Source organism: Marmota monax, unplaced genomic scaffold (genome assembly GCF_021218885.2).
Source record: "Marmota monax isolate L192 unplaced genomic scaffold, Marmota_monax_Labrador192_F-V1.1 WCK01_AAM20220418_F8-fsc00271, whole genome shotgun sequence".
Lineage (NCBI taxonomy): Eukaryota > Metazoa > Chordata > Mammalia > Rodentia > Sciuridae > Marmota > Marmota monax.
This window is the reverse complement of record NW_026694659.1, coordinates 1,281,537-1,300,394: the sequence shown is the minus strand read 5'-3', so window position 1 is coordinate 1,300,394 and position 18,858 is coordinate 1,281,537. Positions and strand designations below refer to the sequence as shown.

At 42.9% G+C, this 18,858-nt stretch overlaps 1 long non-coding RNA gene across 6 annotated transcripts in view; it reads right to left on the bottom strand.

Moving 5' to 3' along the window:
- Window positions 1–18,858, bottom strand: part of LOC124078498 (uncharacterized) — a 103,978-nt gene that overhangs the window by 22,200 nt on the left and 62,920 nt on the right. For 4 of the 6 annotated variants that reach the window (XR_006846928.2, XR_006846931.2, XR_009224783.1 and 1 more), the window contains one exon: window positions 2,504–2,735. The exons of the other annotated variants lie outside the window; for them this stretch is intronic. This is a non-coding gene — a long non-coding RNA (uncharacterized LOC124078498). Of the gene's footprint in view, window positions 1–2,503; window positions 2,736–18,858 lie in introns of those variants that run through there. 6 annotated transcript variants of the gene reach the window in all.

Sequence of the window (18,858 nt, the reverse complement as noted above, 5' to 3'; positions counted from 1 at the left end):
GTATGTGGAGCTGAGGATTGAACCCGGGCCACATGCATGCCAGGTGAGCGCGCTACCGCTTGAGCCACATCCCCAGCTCCTGAATGGTATTTTTTAATATGGCATCCTGAACTAAGATAGGAGGAAAGCAGATAGAGCAAATATCCAAGTCAATCAATCCTATCTACCAAAGGCTAGACAAATAACACCATGCTGAACTACACATTTTCCATTTTTATGGTTTCATTTTAGGGCCATAGAGTCACACTTAAGATTAACTGAGGTGCAACTTAGTCAAATGTCCAAGGCAGCTGGGCGTGGTGACACATACCTGTAATCCCAGTGGTTTAGGAGGCTGAGGCAGGAGAATGACAAGTTCAAGGTCAGCCTCAGCAATTTAGTGAGGCTTTAAGCAATTTAGTGAGAGGCTGCCTCTAAATAAACTATTTAAACAGGGCTGGGAATGTAGCTCAGTAGTTAAGCATCCTTGGGCTTAATCCCTGGGTTTACTGAAAAAAAAGAAAATGTCTGAGGCAGCTCTTTGGTTCCTCACACTCTTTATCAGTTGTTAGCATCTCACATCTTACAGGTGAAAAATAAAAGCACCTACCTGTGTCCATTCCCATCCATTGATTTCACTTCCATGTGGCCCCATTCACAATCTTCTCACTTTCCTTAATCATGGAAAAACAGTAAAAACAAACAGCCACCGTGGACCATGGTGACAACCGTACTCTTGAGGGGAGAATCCTGTGGGTGTCTGAATGCTTACTCTAAGTTGTATTTGCTTAATTTATGCTTCTACTGACAAATAATTAGGGTAGCAATTAATTTTAAAATGCAAATGTGCGATGGGTCTCCCTGTTTTGTTTTAAATATCCTTTGTCCTCAGTTCTACTTGTGTTAGAGTCTTAATGGATTTAGTCTAGCAAAGGAGTGAAATTATCTTTTCTAATGCTTTATTTACTTGATTGAATCAGAATTCTATCAAATATTGACAACAAATGTTTGTTCGAGATCATATGCTGTAGAATTTAATAGAAATAAAAACCTGGAGTACAGAACCATCATATTTTACCTGTCTTGCGGGTGATCTGCCTGAACCATGAATCAATGACAGGCAGAGGTGGTTTATGGCCATGTGCCTGTCAGTAGAAACTGCTTGTGGTTGATGGTCAGAGGGAAAAGTTCCTTATTTTCTCTGAGAATATTGTATAGATATTTTTTAAGAAAAGAAAACTTTCCAGCTGTAAGGACAAGCAGAATGGCTTCTATTTCTTTTTGCATCCTCCCATACGGGGAGATTGGGAACACAGTTAAAAGTCTATTAAACATGCCTTCCTCTGCTCATTCACCCACTGTTTACTGATGCCTCGTGGAGACGGGTGCTGTCCTTTAGGCCTGGTTTTCCTGTCCCTTTTCTCGGAGGGTTCAGTCTACTGGGAAAGTCAGGCAAGGGAAACTTCTACTCTGCTTTGGCCACAGCATGACCTGGCATCTTCTCACATGTGTGTTTAAAGTCTCTCCTTCCCTAGATTGTGGGCCCAGGAGAACAGGGACTATGTCTGTGTTGTCACCATCTGAGAAAGACCCACCCCAGGAGGGACATGCTATAAATATTTGTGGCTGTTTAAAAAAAAAAAAAGAAAGTTAAGTGACATTTTAGATGAATGGGAGCTCAAAGGAGAGATGCCTTTCTCAACAGAGGCTGTGTTGGAAGGTGGATGGATGGAAAGGTGGCAAGGAGGAGGTGAGAACCAGACCAGGGGTTTCCAGAAGGGAATACGCAGGAGGCACTGCAGAGAACAGAGTTAGGAAGTGCAGAGCAGGAGTGGAGTCCAGGAGGAGGGAGCGATCTGTAAACTTTGGAAAGGCTGAGGAGGTTTTCCTGGAGTGACGGAGAGCGTCAGGAGCTGGGGTTAGACAGGCAGCAAGAGTCATCTTACACCTCCATCGAGAATCCTCATCTTTCCCTGTGATCAGTGTTAACTCTGGATTGAAACATGTCCATGCCTAACTTTCTAGATAGCACAGGAACTTAAGAAAAGCCACTGTCCACTTTAAGCAGAAAGCTGAAGCCCTGCATAACAAACCCCCGTGCTTCTCCACTGACATGTGACTGGTTCAGGAATAAGCCAAGACCCCACCAACCAACCCAAAGAAAGTATGGGGTCACCAACCCCGAGAGTCAGCTCCAGCCATTTTTCCATCCATTCTCTGGATATTTAAAAGCGTACCACCGTTTTGGTCTGAATTACCTGAATAATCCCACAATTCTCCATCTGCTTTTAGGAGAGAAAAAAATAAGTGTTTTTAAAATGAGGGACTTGGGGCGTGGCTCAGTGACAGAGCAAGCGCTGAGCACAAGCAAGGCCCCGGGTTCAATCTCCAGCATCAAAACCAACAAACAAAAGCACTAAACGTTCTTCACATCAAAGTCTCTGATTTTCACCCACGTAAGAAAATATTCATTCACCCAGAATTAATAAAAGACTTCACACAGGCTGGTGTATTTATTTCCTCATTTATTTATTTATTTGATTGCTTTCTTTTGTTTCATGGACTTTTCTGTTTTATTAGGGGAGTAAAAAAAAAAAACCAGACAATTAAGTGGAGCGCATGTGCAGGTCCCACCCTGCCTTCTGCCGGCTGCGGGTGGAGGTCATCAGTCAGTGGTAACAGGCTACTTCTGAGCTAATTGTGAATTCTTCTCATGTGTACACAGGCTTCATCCCAGGATGACAAGGATTTTTGAACTTCAAAAAGAGAGAGAGAGGAGGGAATCACAATAAATATTTCATTGTCTAGTCAACCCAATTTATGAAGCCTGATTATCCCTTTCGGTCTTTGGAGATTGCTCCCGGAAGCTACCCCAGATGTTTTCCCTTCCAACCAAAGTTACCACGGGTGTCAGAGGAAGGCAGCCCAGTGTCTCCAGTCTGGAAGCTCAGTCACCAGGAAAGAGGGGAGAGAGTGAGTCACACCCACTGGGCATCACCTGGCCCCCAGCTGACGACCTCACCAGCTGCTGACTGGGTGCCTTGACCAATGATTGACTCAACTTTATTCTGCTCGGGTTTCCATTCTGTCCCAAGCTGGGGGAGTCACGGAACATGTGGGCTGAGAGCTGCTGAGGGAGGAGGGAACTAACCATCCTTTTTTCTCTATATCCACAGATGTCCCTAAATGATACCTGCCGCAGTCCGGCTGCAGCAAAATAACCGGGGGGTGACGAACAACTTGTGTACGTTGATACAGCAGGAGTGGGAGCCGTTTATTGTAGGACAGGAGGGGTATATATACATTCCACACAGCTTATCTAATTAACATAAACTAGATACAGCAGTCAACCAATAAGGAATCTCCACACTTAATGGCTCGCTGGCGTTACTTCACAAACCACTCCCTCTGCAAAATGCCAGGCGCCATCCTGACTTGTTTACAGACCTTAACAGACACCAACTGGACAACCACTAGCAAGGACAGGACAAGCACTTCTGAAGTTCTTCATGTGGTCCAGGCATCCCCTCTCTCTTTTCAAGCTACCCAGCTTATGGTTTCTCAGTTAGTGATGGGACTCTGAATTCTTGGGTCACTTGGTGGTATCATTTGTAAGTTCATATTATAATGTGAATTTCATTAGATAGAGTCATCCTTGGCACCCACAGGGGTCTATTTCAGGATCACCAAAGATACCAAATGCTGGGAAGACTCAAGTCCTTAGATAAAATGACAATAGTGTTTATAGAGAACCTGCTCAATTCCTCCCACATACCTTAAATCATCTCTAGATTACTTGTAATCACTAATACAAGGTGAAGGTCATGTAAATAGTTGTTTTACTGTGTTGTTTAAGTAATAATGACAGCAAAAATGTCTGTAGATGTTCATAACAGAGGCAAAGTGACATGCCTAAGTATAGTAATACACAATCTATGGTAGGTTGGATCCATGGATGTGGACTTATGGAGATGGGAGGCCAATTGTATAAAATAGACTATGAATTTATTATAATACAAATTGCACTACATTGTATGTACCGTATTATTCTTTCATATCATTCTTTCAATATGGGTACTTGTTCTTCCACTTTAAATCACAACAATATATTTTAGCTCATCCCACCAGTCTTAAACCCATCTTTTCCTTGCCTGTGGTCACAATGGCTACACCTCAGTACACACTATCATCATAAAAGAGCTTGGTCCTAGTGTGAAATAAGACAGAAAGAAACATCCTTGTGAGAGATTATCCTCCCACAAAGAGCCCTTGGGAGTTGGACCAGCCAAGTTAAGATGGGTGTAAGAGCAGTTCCCCAAGAATCCTTGTTTGGGTTTTTCAAAATCACAAAACCAAAAAGTATGAAGGTAACCTTGACCCTCTAACACCCGGCGACATGAAAGCAGATGCCCAATAGATTCATGACAAAAAAGGCCCCATGCACAGCTCCTTGGCAGAGTCTCTGAAGGCCATAGCTAGAGGCTGAGGGGCAGGAGGCCTGGGCGCACACAGAGATGGGTCTGAGCCAAAAGCAGGAGCTCAATGGATCTGTTGCTGAGCAATCTCAGGCAAAACAGGAATTTGTGGCTGTCCTCATTTTTTTGTTTCCCTCGTCAGTTGGACACAGTACCTTTATTTTATTTACTTATTTTTATGTGGTGCTGAGGATCGAACCCAGGGCCTCACACATGCAAAGCGAGCGCTCTGCCGCTGAGCCACATCCCCAGCCCTCCTCGTTCAGTTTTTAAAAGATGAGGCATTTCTAGTGCTATGGGTTAGATAAATCATTGATTACCTCTGCTTCATGGTCAGTATGTAATGACCTCATTTGGGTCTGCTAATGATCAAGTTTTACTAAAAAAAAAAAAATAGAATTAAGAAAAGAATGAAATATAAAATCATTTTGTAGGATACCGGATTTCTGGGTGTGTTTCTCATAAGAAATTCTATGTAGGCCCCATGACTTTGAATTATTAAAACCCAGAATTTTATAGTACTGGTACAAAGACTGAACTATTTTACCCATGAAATAAGAGTGTTAGGCAGACACTTGTTTATGTACTTTGGCATTGATTAAGGGAAAAGACTTTGGGTCAAAAATAAGTAAATAATAAAGCCATTCTCAAAAGAAAGAGGTAGACTAAGACCCCCCGATTCTCCATTTATCCAACTAGAAAGTGTCCAAACAAGATTTGATGTCTTTTGAACTAGCTTTTATGACCTGTGTTATAGTACATTGTCCTTTTCATTAACTTGACCACCATGGATAACTAATAACAGTGAAGTGTATTTAGGGCAATATTTAGGGAAAAATTTAAAAAACAGGTGAGACAGCCTTCTATGGCTACTTCCCTCCTATCCCACCTTCTGTCCCACCTCCACTCTTTCCACTCTGCAACCTCTTCAGACAGCAGAACCTGGGGATCACAAATGTTAGAAGGGACAAGGTATGTCTCACGCTCCTGGTCTTCGATATTGTCCCTGGCGGTTTCCCTTCCTTTCTGGATCTGACTCTTTAGGCACCTCTCTCTGGAGGGAACTGGTTACGTCCATAAATAAAGAATGGACAAAATGGCCTTGAGTTTTAAAAGTAGTTTCAACTTTAAAAATAAAATTCCTACCTGTCCAAACACCTCCTAGGTTTAATTGCCATTTTATTCTATTTTGTCATTAAATTTATTGATTGATTGATTGATTGTACCAGCAACCAAAGACACCCTAAGACCTGCATTTTAGGGGCTGGGTTGTGGCTCAATGGTAGAGCACTCACCTAGCTTGCATGAGGCACTGGGTTCAATCCTCAGCACCACATAAAAATAAAAGGTATTGTGTCCATCTACAACTAAAAAATATATGTTAAAAAAAAAAAGACCTGCATTTTAAGTTGCGTGGGTTCAGAAAAGACCCATTGGCAAGGTGGTCAGTCTGGCAAGCCTGGAGCCTTGAGCTCCTGTCACTGTGGTTCTGATACCATCTCACTGTGTCATCCACTGAGAGGTTTCACAGAATAAGAGGAAGTTTCAGAATGAATCTTCTGGGGAGACACATAGGAGGTTACTTAGGGATTTGAGAAGGGATTAAAAATAGCAAAGAGTCAAAAGAGAACTCAGACAAAAGTTCAGTAAAAGAAGGGCCGGATGATCCTAAAAGAATAGAAGTGTGTTCTCTTAAATAAGGTTTAGAATGATAGGTGCGGCAAGAATCAAAGGAGTTCAAAAAAATTAACATGTCACAACACAGAACATATTGATAAAAAATTCTTACCCCTAGTTTTGCTGGATAATGAAGGCATTGTTCGGGAGATAAAGGTTGGGAAGAAAGATTGAACAGGATCCAGAAAGTATACAGAGAATGGCAGAAATACGCCACATTAATAGAATGAAAGACAAAAAGCACATGATTTTCTCAATCGAGGCAGAAAAGAAATTTGACAAGATTCATCATCTTTCATGATTATAAAAAAGAAATTCAACAGCCAGGTGTGGTGGTACATGCTTATAATGCCAGCTTCTTGAGAGGCTGAAGCAAGAGGATCACAAATTTGAGGCCAGCCTGGGCAACTTAGCAAGACCCTGCTTCAAAATAAAAATAAATCAATCAAAAGGTCTGGGATGGACCTCAGTGGTAGAGTGCCCCTGGGTTCCCTCCCCAGTACTGAATAAAGAATTCAACAAATTAAAAATAAATGGAAGCTACTTCAACATAATAAAGACCATATATATATATATGACATGCCCCAAAGCATATTCAATGGAAAAAGGCAAAAAACATTTTTCTGAGATCAGGAACAAGACTAGGGTGATCAGTCTTGCCATTTCCATGCAACAAGGTACCAGAGATCATAACCAGAATAATTAGGCAAGAAATTTTAATTTAAAACATCCAAATTAAAAAAGGAAGAAGTAAGATTTTGTCTGTTCTCAGATGGCACCTTAAATATCAAAAACCTTACAAAATCTTAAATATCAGACAAAATAACAATAATAAGTAACTGTTAGAACAAATAAAAAATTTAGCAAAATCTCAGGGTGCCAAATCAACATGCAAAAATCAGTTGCATTTCTAGAGTAACAATGAGCAATCCGAAAAGGAAATTAGGAAAACAATTCCATTTGCAATCCCATTGAAAAGAACAAAATACTTAGGAATAAATCTAAATGAGGAATTATTTGCACACGGAAAATTGCAAATTATTGATGAAAGAAACTGAAGAAGATACAAATAAATAGAAAGACACCCATGTTCATGGAATGGGAAGATGTTAAGATGGGTTAGATTGTTAAGATGTGGATAATACTCGAAGTAATCTATAGATTCAATACAGTTCCTACCAAGATGCCAATAGCATTTTTTCACGGAAAATTTTTAAGTTATCCTAAAATTCAGAGGGACCCCAAATAGCCCCAAAACTTTTGAAAAAGAAGAGCAACATGGGTGGGCTCACATTTCCTGATTTCAAGGCATATTCCAAATCTACAGAAATCAAAACAGTGTGGTACTAACATAAAGACTTAGACCAATGAAAGAAAATAGAAGGTCCAAAAATAAGAACTCACGTGCATAGTTAAATGACCTTACACAAGGGTGTCAACGTCATCTTATAGAGCCCCTTTCTCTACACCCTTATTGCACTGATAATTCTCAATTTTTTCATCTTGTCAGTCAAACAAATAATAACAGAAATGACATTGTGTTTAAGTCTACATGATTTTTACAGCAGTCATTTAGAAGTTTGAACATCCCCGTATCATGCTTGTTGGTTACACATTCACTGCATTATTTCTCTCCTTTTTTAAAAAGCTATTCAGAGTCTCTTTCATTTACAAGACATTTTTATTGTTGAAGATGTGAACTCTTTGTCTCTTAAAAAAATATTTTTCCCAGGTGAATTTTGTTCTACTTTTTAAGCCCTACTTATAATGCTTTTGCCATACAGAAGTTCTATTAGATTTAAGGCGATTTTACTGAATTTTAGCCACATCACTCCATTTTTTTAACTTTATAAAATCATCTTTTTTCTATCAAGCTTAAAAGAATTTTCTACTACAAGAATAAGATCCCCCACCAGGCATGGTGGTGCATGCCTTTAATCCCAGTGGCTTGGGAGACTGAGGCAGGAGGATCGCAAGTTCAAAAAAGTAGGTAGGCCCTACGCAACTTAGTGAGACTCTGTCTCTAAATTTAAAAATTTTTTAAAAAGAGGCCTTTATTCATCTCTGGTACCAAAAAAAAAAGAAAGAAAGAAAATAGGGAGAGATGATGATTGCAAATCATTTGAAATGCCACTGAATTGTACCTTTTAAAATGGTTAATTATATGTTATTCAAAAATCACTTTTATTTTAAAAATGAAAATAAGAAGCAGGTAAAGGACTAGATTTGACCCATGAGCCATACTTTGCCAACCCTGATTTATAAGATAAAAGAAATTCAAATTTTAAAAAATTCAAAAAGAAAAAAGTCCCCAAAATAAAGATCACACAGTTGATAATGTAATCATGTTTTCTTTCATTTTTGTGCCATGGGAAAATGCAGCCTACCCAAAAAGCAGGTAAGAGGCAATTCCAGAGACCAGTAGAGGGACATATGATTATACATAAACATCACTATGGGGGGCTGGGGACGTAGCTTAGTAGTGAAGAGCTTGCCTAGCATGCTTGGTTCAATCCCCAGCACTGCAATATATAAATAAATAAACAAGCAAACAAATATCAGGATATCTTAGTTAAGTAGTCTAGGTTGAATAACCAATCAGCTCCCAGATTTGGTGGCTCAGCACAATAGAAATTTGGTCCTTGTTCATCTAACAATCCTCTGTCGGTACTCACATTGGCCGGGCAACTCTCCTCTATACAATCATTCCATTTGGTAACTCCCCCCAGTCTCCAGGACTAGGCTATTTCTTCTCAAACTTTAATGGGCATCTTGTTGAAATGCAGGTGACTCAGCAGGTCTGGGTAGGACCTGAGATTGTGCATCACTAACAAAGCCCCAGGGGCTCATGACTTGACTCTGCGGACCACACTCGGAGTGGCCAACTGGCTAGAACTAAGATATTATACTTTTTCTTTGCACTGCTGAGGACCAAACCTAGGGCCCTGAGCATGCTGGGCAAACCCTCTGCCACCGAGTCACATCCACAGCAGCAGAACATAGGGAGGAGACATCTGTGCTCCCCTGTGCAGCCCAGCTTTGCAACATCATTTCCTTCCACATTTCCTCGGCCAATCTGTAAGGCCTCGACTAACAAGGGAGGCTGAGCAACATGCTGACAACAGATCTGTACTGTGGAGGGAGAGAACTGATGAGGGGAACAGTTAGCAATTGCTACCCTCTACATTTTTAATATGCTTGACTCTTGGTATCTAAGGAGTATTTGTTCCAAGACCCCCATGGACACCCCAAACCACAGACACTTAAGTCCCTCTTACACAATGGCACAGAATTTGGATAGAACATGCTCACCTGCCTGTGCTTTAGATCATCTCCAGATTACTTATGACACCTGATGCCATGTAAATGCTACATAAATAGTTGTTGTGATGTATTGTTTAGGGTACAACAACAACAATTCAGAACAGGCACAATTTTTTTTTCACCAAATATTGCCCCTCCGTTGTTGATCAGATCCACCATCATGGAACCCGTGCACACATAGAGCAGATTATGCATTAAAAGAGAACGCTGAGACCTAACCAGGTTAACCACAGCTTCCTAGCAATACATGATGTGTTTTTTGATCCAAGAGAAATGCAAATTGGACCTCCTGGATGCATAAAAAAATAAATAAACCTGAAAATGACATAGTGGAGGAGATGCAAATTAAAATGAACTAAAGGCTTTGGAAGGTTTGGTTTTGTTGTGTTTTGTTTTTTAAAAGAAAAATTGCTTCAGACAATAACCTAGATGAGTAAAGGTAAATTGATCCCCAGGTAAAGATTATAAAAACACACAGGTTAAAGAAAAGACCTGAAGCAAAAGGAGATGTGTGAATAGTGATCGAGTCTCTGGTAAGAAACTGAGTAACTATTGATCCAAGAGTCTTATGGGCAGAACCCAAAGGACACTAGCCCAACAGCCAAATCAGCAGGGCAAATGTGCCCTGGTGGGGGTGTATGGCCAATGAGGAAAGAGGGGACCAGTATCAAACTCAAACAAGAGGAGACCCTTCTAGGCAAAGGTACCAAGGCCACAGGATGGAGGAAGGATAGCCCCTCCAACAGACGGCACTGGGAAGGCTAGAAGCCCACATGGTCGTTTGAGGAAGTTAGTCGCCTACTTGCCCCATGTACAGAACTTAACTCAAATCAGATAAAAAATACCCAAGTGTAAGATCCCAAAGCTATAAAACTCTTTTAAGAAAACAGGGCATTTCTTGACAGGAGATGATTTCTTGGATGTAACCTCAAAGGCACAGACAGCAAAAGCAAAAGTAGACCAAATGGGACCACAGAAAACTTAAAATTTTCTGCACCGCATAGGAAACAATCAACAGAGCAAAAAGCTAATACATGGAACAGGAGAAAATGTTTGCAAATGGTGTGTCTAATAAAAGGTGAATATCCATAATAAAAAACTACAACTCAATAACAAAGAATAATTCGATTAAAAGTAGGTATAGGACTTAAGTGAATATTTCTCCAAAGATGATGTACAAATGACCGACGAGCGTACGAAAAGATGTCCAACATTACTCATCATCACAGAAATGCAAATCAAAACCACCATGAGATATTGCCTCACACCCATTAGAATGGCCACTATAAAGAGAAAAAAAGAATGGAAAACAACAAGTGAGGGGGTGGAAAAAGTGGGACTCTTGTGCACAGTTGATGGACTGAGATGGTGGAACAGCAAAGGAAAAGAGAACGGAGTTTCCAGGAAAACATTAAAAATAGAATCAGCATAGGTTCTGGGAAGGTCACCACTAGGTACATGTGAAAAAGAACTGGAAACAGGGTCCCAAAAGAAATGTTTGCATTCCCATGTTCATTGCAGCATTATTTACAATACCAATGAGACGGAAGCAACCCAATGTCAATCAAAAGATAAAAGAATGACATGGACATCATTACCCCAGGTGCATGCATGACTGCACATAGGGTGTGACGCTACGTCGTGTACAACCAGAGAATTGAAAAGTTGTGCTGCAATTGTATACAATGGATCGAAATGCATTCTGCCCTATATACCTAATGAAAATAAATTAATTGATTTTTTAAAAAGATCAAAGAAGAGTTGGGCACAGTGGCACATGCCTATAATCCCAGCAATCTGGGAGGCTGAGGCAGGAGGATCACAAGTCCAAGGCAAGAGTTGGCAAACTAGTGAGACCCTTTCTCCAAATAAAATTTCAAAAGGGGCTGTGCTTGTTGATAAAGTGCCCCTGGGTTCCATCTCTAGTACCACAATAACAAAAATTAAGATAAATGAATAAACAGATGGTGAGATAGACCTACAATGGAATGTGGAATGTTATGCTGTCTTTAAAAGGAAGAAAATAATTCTGACATAAATTACAACATCAATGAACCTTGAGGAAGGACATTATGCTGAACCAATCACAAAAAGACAAATACTGGAAGATTCCACTACCATGTGAGGTACATAGGAAATTCTAATTCAGAGACTGAAAATGCAAAGGTGGTTGTCAGGGGTTGGGAGAAGGGGAAAAGGAGAGTTGGATGAAGCCGGATTTGTTTTGATGCTAATGAAACACAGCATCATGTCAGGGTCCCTCACTTGCATGGTCCCAGTGGTGCTGGCCACTGCCAGGAGCTGAGGCAGCCAGAGTTTTAGCAGGCTGAATCTCTCTGTAGGTATTTTTGTCCAGCTGCCTTTTGAGAGATCATATGTCTCTAAGGCTCCAGTGGCTTGGTGTCAACTCTCATCTCAATTCTAATAAATATTCTCTCTTATCTAGTTACATTTGGAGTTTTGTATTATTTTTCTTTAGAACGAGCCTTCAAAATCATTCAGGGTCATGCTTCACCAAACATAGCACATTGGTCAGCTTTCCGTTGCTATAAGGAAACACCTGAGAAAAACAACTTAAGATGAAGACAGACTCCTTTTGACTCAGAGTCACTTGAGTATGTGACAAGGCAAAACACACCAGGGCAGGGAGTGTTGTGAAAGGCAAAGCTGCTCTACAAAGGCAGAGAGCTTGCTTTTATAACTTAAACCCTCTCCCAACACTCATTAAGCACTGAATTCCTAAATGAATTCATCCATCCATAAGGTGAGAGCCTTTATGATCCTCCCGAAAGCCCAGCCTATAGACACTGCTACACTGGGGACCAAGCCTCCACGCATGAACCTTTGGGAGACCTGTAAGATTCAAACCTCGACATTTGGCTACCTCCAGGATGAAGGAGCTGTTATTTTGAAGGCTCTCCTTAGTCCTTTTCAACACTGAGGACAACCGTTCCCCTCAATCCACTATCCAATGATCAGACTTTCTGTTAGTCCCCATCTCCCGCAGGTTCTAACACCTCCTATGGTGCCACAGACTGGACACCAAGACTTGAACACAAAGGCCTTTGGGGAAGACTTACCCAGACAACAGCAATCCCTATGAGGTGTCATGTGGATATTGCAGCCTTGAAAAGCTACAGGCCAGCTAGATGCTAGCATGTGGCCAAGTCAGGGTGTCACTGTCCTAGAGACAGGTGACAGGCTCCTTCCTCCCCCATGCCCCAACCTCTTCCTTATGTGACATGCATCTACCCAAAATGGCCCCAGTGGTTCTGAACCCTGGCTGCACACGGGAATCACTGGGGACACAGGCAGCAGGATTAGCACTTCTCCCATCCCCAGGTGCACCCTGGACACAGGAGCTTTGGAAAACTTCCCAGATGACCCAAAGGGCAGCCAGGCCTAGAACCCCACAATAAACCCTGTTCCCCAACGGTTCTCCGAAAGAAGAATCACCTGGACCCCATTTAAAAGAGAAAGAAAGGGAAGGGGGAGGGGGTGGGTCATGCTTCCCAGTGTCCACCCCAGAGGGGCGGATTCAGGGAAGGGCAGGCTCCATCCAGTGTGACCGTGGTCCCAGGGAGCCCAGGGTGTTCTCATAAGGACTGGGGAGCCCCACGTTAAAAAGAGGTTACTTTCAAAAAGCGAACGCTTCTGTGGTATGAGTGAGAGAGAAAGAGAGAGAGAAGCAAAGAGCAGAACAGAGAGGAAGGGGGGGAGAGAGAGATGGGCAGGAATAAGGTGGGGGAGAGCAAAGGAAGAGAGAGGGGAGCAAGAGACCCGTGAGAAGGGCCAGGTATGAGGAAGGGTCCAGAGACGCCATCCCTGGTCTCGGAGAGGACTACCCCAAGTACAGCAGAGCAAAACCTCAAGTTCATGTCGGTCCTGCGTGCTGCGGATTCCACAGAACTGCCGGAGGCCTGCCCTTCGCGAACAGCTCAGGTGGGAGGATTTTACCAGCTGCGGAGTTACACTGGGGAACCCTGCTTTTCCCCCCAAATATTTCACCTTGGTCAAAATGTACATCAAAGGGAAACCAGAGAAGAACCCAAAGCCTGAGAGCTGTGGCCTCTGAGTGACAGGTCAGGAGCCAGCACTCAGGGGACAGAGGCAGTGGCCCTTCTCTCCTCCCCACCTGGGCCTTCCTGAGTCTTGGACTTATTTTCTGTCTCCTAAAACAACCTAGAGCTCAATGACACAAGGGCCAGTTCTACTGGTGGAAGTTTCTGGTCCCACTGAAAATAAAATGGGAGATGCTGAGGATAGGTTCTGACCCCAGGATCAGAGGCTGTAGCTCATCCTTGTCCCGCGAATACCCTCTTGAACAGTCTATTCAGATGTGGCCGAGCTAGACTCCCAGAACCAGGCTACGCTGGGTCCATCAGGGGGCAAAACAGAGCAACACCACGCCTGACTTAGCTCAGCCTCTCAAGGCTGGTTACCAAGCCTTCTCTCTGGCCTGGAAGCTGCCCGAAAGGCAAAATCTGGCACCGGCCAGATGTAAGGAGCTGGAGGCTGCACTGTCACAAAATCCTAGGTGAGTCTGGGAGCACAGATGCAAATGCGCGGTTCCACAGATGGGAACAGAATCTGGTTCCAGAGGCAGGGGATGTGGGCTGCCTGCCCTTGACTCTCAGTGGGAGCAAGGGAACAAGAAAATAACTCTTTGGCTATTAGGTGTCTCCGGATCCCTCCGGGTTCATGTCTCCAACTCCCTGATTTTACCAATGATGGAATCAAAACACAGAGAGGTGATGAACCAGGACCTAGGCGCTTACTCTCCAGTTGAATGTGCCTGTCACATGCAAATCAGACCATCCAAATCCGGGGAAGGCTCTGGAAGGCCAGGGAGTAGCCTCTGTGATAGAAGAACACAGACAAGAGCCACTCCAGAGGCCGAAGGATCCCTCAAAATCAGACGGACTCTAGACAGGGCAGAGGGGAGGGAGGGGAGGGGAAGGGGCATGGGGTGATTAATGATGGTGGAATGTGATGATCGTTATTATCCAAAGTACAGGTATGAAGACACGAATTGGTGTGAATATACTTTGTGTACAGCTAGAGACATGAAAAATTGTGCTGTATATGTGTAATAAGGATTGTAATGCATTCTGCTAGCATCTATAAATTGAAAAAATTAAATTAAATTAAATTTTTTTAAAAAAATCAGTGGGCTGCCAGTCATTTCTGCAGCCCATTCTCAGGCCCTTGAGGTTCTCAAAGTTGACCCAGATTTAAAAAGAAAAATGACCAATCTCTTTTAGCTTCCGTTTGCAAATGTGCTCTTACGTGAAGAAGAATGCCTCAGACCCTGAGACCAACAGAAGCACATGGAGATGATTTTGGGTGCCATTATGCCTGCGTTCCTCCAGCTGGGCTTCATAAGTGAACCCCCAGAGGCAGAGGCACCCTTGAAAGGTTGCCCCCCCCCAAGGCCCTCAAAACCCTTGACTAGATCACTGACTCTAGGCAATGTGCTTCCTGCCAGAACTCGTCCAAGTGACGGCACCATGTTGAGACAGCTGCCCAAACAAGCTTACCCACCAGAAGTGTCCCTTTAAGATGGAGCCACTGAACAAAGATCGTCAAAGGTGCAGACAGCTCTCTCTGTTCCTCTCCTCCTGTTTTAAGTATTCCGTTCTGGACTGCTTTAAAACTCAGACTCAAATCAACTTGAAAGAGTCCTCCCCGAAACCAGCACATTTTATCAAAACCCAGATAGATTAAAAACGATCACACAGACCCACTACACCTCAAGTAGTATCAGAGCCTAAGTTTTCAGAGCCTGGGAACAAGAGACTGGCAGATCTGGGCCAGGAATGTGTGATGGCTGATGGTTTCTTTTTCTTCCCATCTCAGTAATAAATAATCAATTTGAGAAAGTTGATAGGAAGAGGTAAGAGTGAGTAGTGAGCACAACATATTTATGAAAAGGACTTTTCCGGGTCTTCTGAAACACAGTGCCTTGATTTTCTTTTTCAATCATATTCAAAGTAGCAGAGAACACCTGTTTCTTGTTACACCACCACAGCGTGGATGTGTGATTAGATGGATCACACACTATCAGGAAAAAAAGAATTCCCAGCGAAGAGGGCTTGACAAGTGAACAAAATTTTTATATTGTTTCCAGTTGAGAAAGAGAGAGAAAAGGAGAAAGACACAGAGAGAGAGAGAAAGAGACCAAATTGCCAGATGATAAAAACACATTGTTTCTAGCTGAATTCTCATAAAAGATTCCTGAACGCAGTTTCTGACATTGAAACAGCATCTTTTTCTGATGGATTTTTTTAACCCTTTCCTTAAGAGCCGAAAATTTGGAAACACGACTCACTCCTTGATTCCTGATGGTGATGAATTAAGTAGAAAAAGAATTCCTTAGCTCCCGGGGCCAGCGTTTCCACTGAAGTCAAAGGAGTTAAGGATTTGTTACTTGATCTAATGGCAATGACTTTCCAATGGACATGCACAGAATCATTGATCAGTGTGCCCTCTCCTTGTTTGCATTGGAACACTGTTCAATTTACACCAATTAAAGAATGCTTGGTTTGGGTATTGAAGAATAATTAAGGGATGCAAATCCCCCAAGGGCTTCTAAAAAATGACATCTGACTAGAATAGTGATTACGGCATGGAGACAGCATTAGTATTTAAATAGTTGGACTGATATACAAAATCATTACAACATCTCTCCAGGAAGAGTGACATTAGGTCAATGTATGTACTTGTCTGGTCACCCTAAACAAATTTGACAAGTCTAATTTTAAGTAATTGCTCAGAGTTTAGTGGCAGCCGATGTCCCCACAAGGGCAGCTGTCTGGACCACCTCGTGTAATTGAGATGTGTCAACCCAACAGGCAAATGTGCCCTCACACAAGGTTAAGGGTTAGCAATGCACCGGTGCATCCTTTTCCCAATGAATTTCAACATAAAAACTTTACTGTAGCTATTGGTCAACTCATTGTATCTCAGTCCATATAAGGAAAGACTGGAATTTCTAGTTAGAAACCATTCCACAGTGTGATCCCTGGGACCAGAGCCTCAGCTCTGGTGTGAGATCCTTCCGTGATGCTTAACAAGCCCTTGCACTGATTCTAAAGCCCACTCCAGGTTAAGAACCACGGATGTAAACCCACGGAGTCACTTCCTCAGTGGTAAACTTGGGGGATCCAGCAGGTTAGGCAGTTTGCCTGAGGTCACAAAGCTCAAATGTGAATAGAAGGTGGGGCTGATTGAACTGTATTTAGGTTTTTCCTTTCTGAAAGTTGGCGCACCTTGTATCTTAAATGTTAATCTTAGATTCATCTTTTCCTGGAAGTCCATCAATTCTATAAGACTGGTTTTATTATTAGCTAACGTTTTGGAAATGTTTTGCTCCTCTTTTTGTTGTGCATCCCTTTGCTTATCCCTGAGAATGTGCCCAGGGTCTGTGAAGAAGGATAGCAGGTTCTTTCCTTTTCCTGGGTATCTGAGGCTGAGCCTCTTGGCTGGAGCAGGTGAGTGGAGCATTAGATTAGTGGAAGCCCCACCTCCCAGATCTAATGACAGCCAGAGAGCCTGGAGAGGTGTTTCCTTCCTTCCATCCGGGCACATGTAGAGAATGAGCCTCTTCTGCAGAACACTGTGAGCACAGCCCTTGCCACCCCTCTCTGGGCACACAGTACAAAGGATAGACGTTTACTCTGTACTGATATCTAGAGAATGTTTGTGACCACTTTATTACCCAGCATGCCACAGGATCCTTTGGAACCTCTGGACTGTCCCTTTGCACTATTAAAAGTGAGGGATTGATGCAGGCACAGTGGCACATGCCTGTGATCACAGAGACTCAGGAGGCTGAGGCAGGAGGATCGAGAGTTCAAAGCCCGCCTCAGCAATTTAGCGAGGCCCTAAGCAACTCAGCAAGACCCTAACTCTAAATGAATTTTTTTTAAAAAAGGGCTGGGGATGTGGCTCAGTGGTAAGCACCTCTGGATTCAATCCTCAGTACTAAAAAAAAAAAAAAAAAGTGAGTGATAGAGAAGTCAAAGAAGAGGTGGAAAAGAAGCAACTTCCCTCTTGACAATGTAATCAAATAGGATGAGCTTCCAAGGGAATGGGAGGATGGGACCCCTGTTCCAGGTCCTATCCACAGGACAGATTTGGGGGTTTCATTTTCTTTCTTCATTATTAAGAAATCATTGTATCTTTTGCCATTCGTCCCAGCCTGACAATTCTTGAGCTACACAGTCTACACTCAGCTAACTACAAGTGAGTGGATCAAATAAAATCTGAGAAAAGAAAAGGGCGGTCTCATTTAGGCGGTGCAAGCACGGGTCTCCAGTGCCCCACCATGCCACTTAGTCATACTGCTACAGGGGACCAAAAAAAAAAAAAAATCTTTGCAACTTGCCCAGGCTCCCAACGGCTGGAGAAGATTGTCACCTTTGGTCCCCTCCCTCTGCCCCTGCCTGCTCTTTCTCTCCTGAGCACCCACATCCCCCAGGTGAGCCCGTGCACCCAGCACCCCTGCCGACAGCCCTTCCCCTTCCTCTCCATGTCTTTCTTCCCTGGTCCCTCTGCAGTGATGCTGAGCCTTTCAGCCATTTCATCCCCAGCTCTCTGTGCAGGGCAGGGGGTAAAATGGGCCTCTGAATGGGGAGGAGTAGACAGGTGGATTAATGGCAGCCGCAGAAGAGTGATACAGCCCCAGCAGAACAAAACGAGGGCGACCCGGACAAAACAAAGCACCACAATAGATCATTTCTGAAAAGTCATCCGGGCAGCTTTGAAACCCAGGGCTGTGTGTTCCAGGGCAGTGTCACATCCACGGGCTTTCAAGAGACATGAATGGAAGCGGAACAGTAACTCTTTTTCATGCCTCTTTTCAGGGGTCTTGTCGAGGGAGAAGGATTTACCATTCAATTCCCATACTTTTATGTGGGAAATTAGGAATTTGCCCCTTAAAAAAGAAATTGCCTTTTAAACTCTCATAAATTGTGGCGATTTTATAGATTTACCAAAATTTCTTCTTCCTTTTCCTCCCTCCACTTATAGATCACTTTTTAAAAATACTCATAAACACACACACACACACACACACACAGTTTCCATCTCCCTCACTTTTCTCAGGAATCTATTCAGAACTTCTCCAGCCAAAGAGCTATTTCATCTTTCTGTTCAATGGCAGCTTTGGGTTTTCTGTCCTGAGCTATCTCATTTCACCACTTTTCATCTTACACCCAACTTTTTTTTTTTTTTTTTTGGAATAAAAAGTCCCGTACCAGAAAATCGTCCTCTCTGCAGATCAACCCAGGAGGCAAGGGCTGGACTGACCTGGTGACAAGCATATTGTCACAGGACACTCATTCCTCGGCCAGTCAGTGGCCCTGGGTGTGACTTGCTCCCATTAGCCTCTTTTAAATGG